The following is a 9610-nucleotide window of genomic DNA, read 5'->3' as shown; positions in this document are numbered from 1 at the left end:
TTTACATTCCCACCAACAGTGCAAGAGGATTCCCTTTTCTCCACACCCTCTCTGGCATTTGTTGTTTGTAGATTTTCTGATGATGCCTATTCTAAGTGGTGTGAGGTGATACCTCATTGTAGTTTTGATTTGCATTTCTCTAATAACTAGTGATGCTGAGCAGCTTTTCATGTGCTTCTTGGCCATCTGTATGTCTTCTTTGGAGAAATGTCTATTTATATATTTAATATATTTTGTGCAAACCTTTTAAGTTTCATTAGGTCCCATTTGTTTATTTTTGTTTTTATTTCCATTTCTCTAGGAGGTAGGTCAAAAAGGATCTTGCTGTGACTTATATCATAGAGTGTTCTGCCTATGTTTTCCTCTAAGAGTTTTATAGTGTCTGGCCTTACATTTAGGTCTTTAATCCATTTTGAGTTTATTTTTGTGTATGGTGTTATTATAACTTGAAAATTTTAAGGTACAAGTATGCCAGTGGTACAATGGGAACAAAAAATTGAATAAAAAATGTAGTTAGGGAGGGATAGATTGAGAATTTGGGATTAGCAGGTACAAACTATTGTATATAGGATGGATAAACAGCAAGGTCCTGTTGTATAACACAGGGAACTATATTCAATAGTCCGTGATAAACTATAATGGAAAAGAATATGAAAAAGAGTGTGTATATATATGTATAACTAAATCACTTTGCTGTACAGCAGAAATTAACACAACATCGTTAATCAACTATATTTCAATAAAATAAATTTTAAAAATAGGCAGGATAGCAAGTTGAAACAAAATGTAATTAATACTGAATCAGTAAAGACAGAAATAGATGAATTGGACATGGCTTCTGTTTAATTCTGCAAATGGTTTTGTGCCAGCCTCCTCTTCCTGTTTCCAACATTTCATACCAAGTCACTGAGACTTTGCCTAATGTCATCCTCCAACATGACCATGTTTCTTTGATAGTTCAGCTTGGCAAACATTTGAGGCCCTCTGTGTGCCAAGCTCTGTGCCAGAGTTCCAAAAACAGATAAATAATACACAGTTCCTTCCTCAAAGAAGGGGAAGAGGGAGACAACTAACATTTGTCAAATGCCCACTTGCACCAGGCAGTGTGCTAGATTTTTTATGTTATCTCATTTAATCCTCGCAACAACACTATGAGATAAATAAAGTTATCCTTTTATAAAAGGAAACACTAAAGCTCAGAGAAGTTAAGTAACTAGAGCTGGACATACCTTGAATGGAGGGTGAAAAAATATTTTCTGTATCTAGTGAGATGATTGCATTTTCTCCTTTCAACTGTTAATCTGGCAAATTGAATTGAATGACTTTTTAAATATTAAAAGTGCCATATATTCTGGGGAAAAACCAAACTTAGTCTTAAGGTTTTATAATTTTATTGATTGTTGGATTGAGTTTGCCAATATTTGTATCTATGTTTATAAGTGAGATTGGCTTGTAATTGTATTTACTTTGTCAAGTATTATGGGCTGACATGGTCATATGTTGAAGCCCTATCCCCCAGTACCTCAGAATGTGACTGTACTTGGAGATAGGGCTTGCAGAAGGATGATGAAGTTAAGATAAGGCCAGTAGGGTGGGCCCTAATCTAATCTCACTTGTCCTTATAGGAAGAGGAAATTTAGACACACAAGGAGAAATCTAAACTCACAAAAGGGGGCACTTGTGCACAGAGGAAGGACACAGTGTGACATAGGTCATCTACAAGCCAAGGAGAGAGGCCCCAGAAGAAACTAAGCTTGTGGACACCTTGATTTTGGACTAATAGCCTCCAGAACTGTGAGAAAAGAAATTTCTGTCGTTTAAAAAAGAAAGTCACTGGCTGGAAGTCACACAGCTAATAAGTAGCAGGGTAGATACTTGAATCTGTAGCTGTACTCAGGGCAGTGGCTACCTAATGGGAAGAACAGGCATTTATAACTGACAGTTCTGTCCAGGGAGACCTGCCATAAAGGGTATGAACAAAATACTCCAAGTGCTTGGAGGAATCCAAAAAGACTTCCCCAAAGTGACTCATTTTTGAGGAATAAGGGTGGAGCTGGGGCTGAGGAATGTTCTAGAAGACAGTAGAGAATGGATTCCTAAGAATACACAGCTACTATAATGTCCTTAAAATAATTATTTGAAAATTTTGACCCCTTTCCACCAGGAATCTAAGCTGGAAAAAAGTAAATGTAGTTTTATTAGCTATATTTTATCCATTGTCATTAAAAATATAATTAGCTGCAATTATTATAAGGTTCTGGCTATTTTCTCACCCCTCCACATCTCTCCTCCATGCAATAGCCTTGTTGCATTTTTTTCTCAAACTAAGGTCTTGAAATATTAATTTATACCTTGATCTTCCCTGAGAATGTAGCCAGGGGATATTAATCCCAGAAACTGGACAAGAAGAATGAGGAGTTTTTTGTGTCAGGTCACCCTGACACCCATCATCCTAGCTGGGACTTTCTTTCAGTGGCCAATCATTCCTTACCTCTGGGTCTATAGAAAACTGAAGATATGTCTCATTCAGACAAGTGGCCAAAGGAGAGTGTTACTACCTTCAACTCCTGGAAGATGTTCCCCCACTTCCCAGCCCTCTGCAATAGAACTTTCCTGAGTGTTTTGAGATCTCCAGGTGTCACTTTTCTTTTCCTCCAAATTCTGAAAAGTTCCCAAGGCAAACATATCCATTCACCCACCCAGCCATCCACTCACTCATCCAAGTCCACAGTCACATCCATCCACCAACCCACCCAACAAATGTTCATTGAGAGATTATCATGTGCTGGGTGTGATGCCGGATATCTGGGATAGAGATAAGAAACAGACTCTACTCTAGAGTGACCAACAGTCCCAGATTGCACAGCCCTTGGTGGGGTGCTCCCAGGATATGATATTCTCAGCGCTAAAACCAGGAAAGCCCTGGGCAAACCAGGATGAGTTGGCCACCCTACGCTTTTCTCAGTGGAATGGGAATACAGGTAACTATGATCAAACCAAAAGGACAGTGTTTTATTCATCACTAACTCCAGTGTCCAAAGGAACCTCTAGCGCTTAATGAGGATGAAATATCAGTTGACTGATCAACTGCATGAATGACTGACAAAAGTGCTGTAAGAGGATGCTTTGGGAAGGTAGATTCATTCATTCAACAAATACTTATCAAAGGCTTGCTATGTTGACAGGCACAGTGCTGATCACTAGAGATACAATGATGAGTAAAACCAGATATGGTCCCTGCCCTTATGGTGCTTACAGTATAAGAAAAAATAGACATTTGAATACTTACAACAAAAACAGTGGATACTTTGGGAGCACATCGCAGGAGAGCTTCTCCCAGTCTATTGATCAGGTAAGACTTTCCTGGAGGAAGTAATATTTAAACTGAGACTTCAAGGATGAGTAGGAAAGAAGGGGGGTAGGGAGTGGGAGAAAGTTAAATGATGGGAAGATATGGTTGTAACAGCAACCCCAACTTCATCCTCTGGGGTTTCATTTTTCCCACGGCATTATTTCACTTTAATACTCAACACCTACTTCTCTTTAGATATTCCACTCAGGGGTCATGTCCTCTATGAGGGCTCTCCAGCCCCTTTCAGATTGATTTGACCATTCCGTCTGGGGCTGTCCAGCTACATGTTCACCAAACCCTGTTTTCAAATCTCCTCCTCAGCATAACACTGGACTGATCTCTCAGCCCTCCTGCATCTAGATGGGGCCACATGACCACATGCTGTGTCACATCTGCCACAAAATGGTTATGAGAAGGTATATTTTCTCCACTCTGGCTCTCTCTCCCTATATACCAGCTAGGTGGTGCTTAGTGGTCTTTAGTGGAGGATGGAACAGACCTGGATCTCTAAATGACTTTGTGGAGTAGAGCCTCCCTTCACAAGCTGAACCACAGTAAACTTGAACATGAGCAAGAAATACATTTTTGTGTGTTAAGTCCCTTATATTTGGGAGTTCATATGTTACAGCAACTAGCCTTACTTCCCGTAACTATTACACCATTCTCTACTCTGATCATATTTATATCTCTGCACCATTTAAAATCGTGCAGTGCACTTACTTGTCTATAGGAATGTCTCATCTACTAGAATCTAAGTTCCTTGATGTGTCTTAGTCCTCTGAGTCCTCACACCTAGCACAGTGCCTAGCACATGCAAGTACTCAACTATTTGATGAATGAATGAATAAATGAATGCATGATGCCCAACCTTCTGGGGGGTTTCCACTCTGCCTTTAAAAATCAGGCCCACAATGGAAAAAAGTCCCATTTTCTGGTTTTTCTTAGTGTAGCTTCCATTCTCTAAAGGGATTTTACTAAATCCTAGGAGAAAACAGAAAATAATTATAGAAAATAGTAACAGCAGAGTCAGGTTTCTACACCACAGGTTTTGAATTTCCCAATCCCAGTAAAAGCAGTGAAAAGTTTTCTTTACAGAAATGAAATAATGTCATTTGCAGCAACATGGATGGATCTGGAAATTATCATACTAAGTGAAGTAAGTCAGACAGAGAAAGACAAATATCATGTGATATCACTTATATGTGGAATCTAAAAAAAATGATACAAATGAACTTCTTTACAAACCAGAGACAGACTCACAGACTTTGAAAACTAACTTATGGTTATGAAAGAGGAAATGGGAGGGATAAATTAGGAGCTTGGGATTAACAGATACACACTACTATATATAAAATAGATAAACCTATTAGATAAGGACCTACTGTATAGCACAGAGAACTATATTCAATATCTTGTAATAAAGTATAATGGAAAGGAACCTGAAAAAGAATATATATATATATAATATATATATATGTATGTATGAATCACTTTGCTGTACACCTGAAACTAACACATTGTAAATCAACTATACTTCAATTTAAAAAAATGAAAAAAAAGTTTTTACAGAGACCCCAAATGCTCTCTCTTTAGATAGATTTACTGTTTAAGCCAGTAGTTCTAATAACTTTTCCCCTGCCCTCACACCTTTCTCATGTACAACACACTCCGATCAATAATGACTCTACATCCAGGGAACTGAGATGCACTGATGAGCTGATGTGACTGGGCCAGCAGCTTCACCTGGTTTTCCTTTCCCCCCACCTCACACCCTGCCTGTTGCTTAGTCATGAGGCCCTTTAGATATCTCAGCCCCCAAACTCTCTCACCTCTGCCTCCCCATTTCCAACTATCAGCTGCTAAAACCCTCACTCTGCTGCTTCAAATTTCCCAGGCCTTGAAAGGGTTCACACTTTCAATTCTGGTGTTTGGCCTGCAGCGATTACCTGTTTCTTAGCCAGTTAGCTGGAGAGGAATGATTGCATCCTTGAGTCTCCAGAACTGGCCCTAGAGCCTTCTCTAAGGGTTCAGGTGAGCTCTCTTTATCACTCACTCCCCTCCACCACACAATACCCAGAACAGTCCTGCAGTGAGCATTAGAACCAATACAGAGGTTTGTGGGTTTTCTTTTCTTTTTTTCTTTTCTTTTCTTTTTTTTTTTTGCGAGAATAGAAAGAGGAGGGGTGCAGTGTAAGTAAGAGGCAGACACAAAACAAGATTTGAGCAGTTGCTGTGTGAGAAAGAGTATACTAGATTGTGCTGAATATGCTTGTCTGATTTTCAAGTTTTTGTAAGAGCTAGCAGCTCTTTTTTCTGTGTTCAGTGGGCCAGTAAACACAGCATAAGTGAAGGTAAAAAAATAGAACCAGATCACAATAAACAGACCCTTACTGCATGCTAGTGCCTTAGAGTTAAATCTGGACATTGCCTGTGCTCTGAGAATGAAAGAGCCATGCTTTCTTTCAGCATGGAGCCCCGAATCTGGGATTTACTCATTGATTCAACACAGTGAAGTCTGTGGCTGAGTGAACAATCACGTAGTCTATATGGAATTCCTAGGGGCTAGTTTTAGTTCCTGGCATACAGTACATACTCAGTCGGTGACCGATCAGTGAATAAGTTCTCAGCAAATATTCGTTCTCTCATGAAGACCATGTCTTTTAGGAGTGGAGAGTTGCCAATTCACAATTAGTTGCCAATTCATGATTCATGAGATCCTATCCTCACCCCTCAAGGGTTCAGACGGTGAGGGAGAAGTGAAAGCAGAAGGGAGGAAAAGCCTACGCCAGCATGATAGACATAAGGCACATGTACTATAACTACTCTTTCCGTCATCCATGGCAGACACTGATAATCATAGCATTCCATCACTGAGTCCATTTGCACCCTCTGACTCCTTCTTAACACATCACTCTAAGTAGTCCCTACCGTTCAGTTGGAGTGCAGCATGAAATGTATTTAGCACCTGAATCTAGGCTCCCTCGGTTATGAAGTGAGCCATGAATACAGATCTAAAAGGAAAGTAAGACACTTATATAGTAAATCAGAAAATCTTCCCTGAGCATATCATCACTTTTGCTTTTTCATACTCATGGCTAAGATTTATTACAGGAATTTATTAAGGATATTAAGATTTATTAAGGATACACAGCTGGATCATAAGGGAAAAAGACCTAAGTGGAATATGGAGGATTCCATGTGCAAAGGCCATGACTTTTTCTGTTTTTGAACTTTTGAACATGCTCTTTACTCTTCTTGAAATGAAATTTTCCTCCCCTGTCTTTCTGGTGAATTCCTAGTTATCCTTCATGATTTAACTCAAGCTTCACCTCCTTTCTGAAGCCTTGTGTCTCTTTTTCTCCATCCCAAAGAAGGTTAGTTATCTCTAGCCAATTCTTCTCAGTCTACTTTGATTCCTTCGGCAATGGTTATTATGTATTTACCCCGAGGTAGAGTCTGGGCTCCCATTCCTCGCCTTATTCCTTAAAGACTGGGGTTCCTAGGGGTTTTGTCCTCAGCTCCTCTCCTCATTTCCCTCTAGGCTCTCTCCGTGGGCCATCCTATTCACTCGCATGGCTCCAGGGAGCAGCCCTGGTCAGTTGACGCCACACCTCTCTCTTGCCTGATCCTCCGTTCTGCATATCCACAAATCTGTTTGGATGTTTCACAGACACTTTAAAATCAACATGTCCCAAACTCAATGAACTATTTTCTTCCACCCTGCACCTGTACCCTATCCCAGCGCATGGCATTGCTGTCCACGCAGGTGACTAGAAATCTGGGAACTCTGACTCCTTCCTCCTCTTTGGTGCCCATATCTGATCAATCACAAAGCAAATCCCGACGATCCTACCATCCACAACTCTCTGGCATTGCTCTAACTTGCTCCATCCCCATGGCCATCACCCTATCTGGATCACCACATGCTCTCATCTGGATCCCTGCATGGGACTCCCATCTGGTCCCCTTGCATCCAATTCTTGCTTTCTTACAATCTGTTCCCTATAAAACTGTGAGAAGGATTTTGTAAATGTAGATATGATGTGCCACTCTTGAAAACTCTTCAGTGGCTTCCTATTTCCCTGGAAGTAAAGTCAAAACATGGCTTTGAATATGGACCAATGTGATCAGGCTGCTGCCTCTCTCTCTTGCCTCCTCCTCCATGCTCACCACCTGCCAGCCCCCTCCTCACACTCCACGCTCCTGCCACACTAAAGTCCTTTCAATTCGTCCAGAATGGATGCCATTCCCTCTGCTTGGAAAATTCCTTCTCCACCTCACCGAATTTCTACTTATCGTTTAGGCCTCAGCTTAGATATCACCCCTTCTGGAGTATCATCCCCTCTGGAAGGCCTCTCCTTTTTTATTGAAGTGTAGTTGATTTACAATGTTGTGTTAGTTTCTGGTGTACAGCAAAGTGACTCAGTTATACATATATATATACTGGTGTACAGCAAAGTGACTCAGTTATACATATATATATATATATATATATATATATATATATATATACACATTCTTTTTTAATATTCTTTTCCATGATGGTTTATCACAGGATATTGAATATAGTTCCCTGTGCTATACAATAGGACCTTGTTGTTTATCCATTCTGTATATAATAGTTTGCATCTACTAGTCCCATACTGGGAGGCCTCTCTTGAGGACACCTACTCACTGAGTCTGCTGCCCCTTCATCTGCTCCTCCAAAACTTTGTGCTTTCTTCTAATAGCACCTTCACACTAAACTTGAATCACTCGTTTGCTTGTCTGACCCCTCCACCAGCCTGTGAGCTCCCTTGAGGCCAGAGACTAGGACTGTCTTATTCTCACTTGTAAGCCTAGTGCTTAACACAGTACCTGGTCCATAGTAGGTGCTCAGTAAATATTGGTTGACCACATGAGTGGCTGGAATCCAGTAGAGAAATCTCCTCTAGACTGGGCAGAAATTTGGAAGGCTGATAAACAACCCCCTTTGAAGTAGTGCTTCTCTATAAATGGGCTTGTTTGTAATTGTTAATGTATGACTGGCAAGAGATTGACTGGAAGTAGAACAACAGGTGAGAAATAAATGGTTCCCTTGTGTGTGTAGAGCAAGGAATGGGTCAGGAAACAATGAAAGAAGCAGGACTGAATTAGCTAAAACAGAAGATTAGCATGAAATAGCCTGCAGGAAGCTGGAGAGCAGGCAAGGAAGGAAAAGACTGAGTGATTGGTGAGCTAAGAATAACCACTAGAACAGGTTATGGTGCTTTATATTGTATAAAGCCCTTCACATATCCTGTTCTCCAAATCCTCGCAACAACCCGTTAATATAGCTATTATGATATGAGTTATGATGATATGAGTTATTACCATTATGATATGAGTTATTAATATAACTATTATTAAAATGAGTTCTATTATTAATGTAACTTCCTTCTCAATTTTAGCACAAGAAGAAACTGAGGCTCAGAAGATTAGAGTAACCTGGCAAAGCCATGGAGCAATCTAATGAGAAAGCCAGGACTCCAAGTGCACGAACTGCGGTACCTGTACTACGCCCTAGAGCATCTTGGGGCAGGGAGATTTAGGGCAACTGAGATAGCCATTCTATTAGAGGGAGTTCAGGGATTCCTGACCACCTGCACACAACTCCCATCTGTGTCAGGGGCCCTTCTCGGTGGGGTCATAACACCTTAGGATTCCTAGTATCACACTCAGAATGCTGCATTGGAATCAGACTTTTCTCTCTCCCCTGCTATTATTGATACAATATCTCCAACACAGAAGCCATGGCACAGAGTGGGCTACTGGGCTATGTCTAAGGAGTAGGTACTAACAGGAAGGAACTGAATCAGAAAGGTACGGTATGGGACTCAGGCAGGGGAAGGAAGCTCCAGGCTAGCAATTATCCAATCTCTCCAGAGAAACAAAATATTAAGCTCCTTTAGGGCCTGCTCCAGCGAGGCCCAGATCCATACAGCCAAAGGAAGGGAATCTCTCATAAGAATGCTAAAATTCCCATGCCACTGGGTGCTCAGGGTCCTGCAATCGCCATTCAAATGAATAACAGACAGCAAACAGACCATAAACACACACAGAAAAGACACAAACAAAATCCCTGAAGCTTGAATGGCTTCGTTTCTCAGGCAGGAGGGAACCAGGCAGAGGGCTTGAGGGGAATTAAAGGAGAAAACACCTTGGAGTGTGGGGTAGGCTGAATAATGGCCCCCAAAAGTTATCCACGTTGGAATCCCCTGAACCTGTGAATGCTAGCTT

The sequence above is a fragment of the Physeter macrocephalus genome, chromosome 21 (genome assembly GCF_002837175.3).
Source record: "Physeter macrocephalus isolate SW-GA chromosome 21, ASM283717v5, whole genome shotgun sequence".
Taxonomy (NCBI): domain Eukaryota; kingdom Metazoa; phylum Chordata; class Mammalia; order Artiodactyla; family Physeteridae; genus Physeter; species Physeter macrocephalus.
This window is presented reverse-complemented; position numbering follows the sequence as displayed.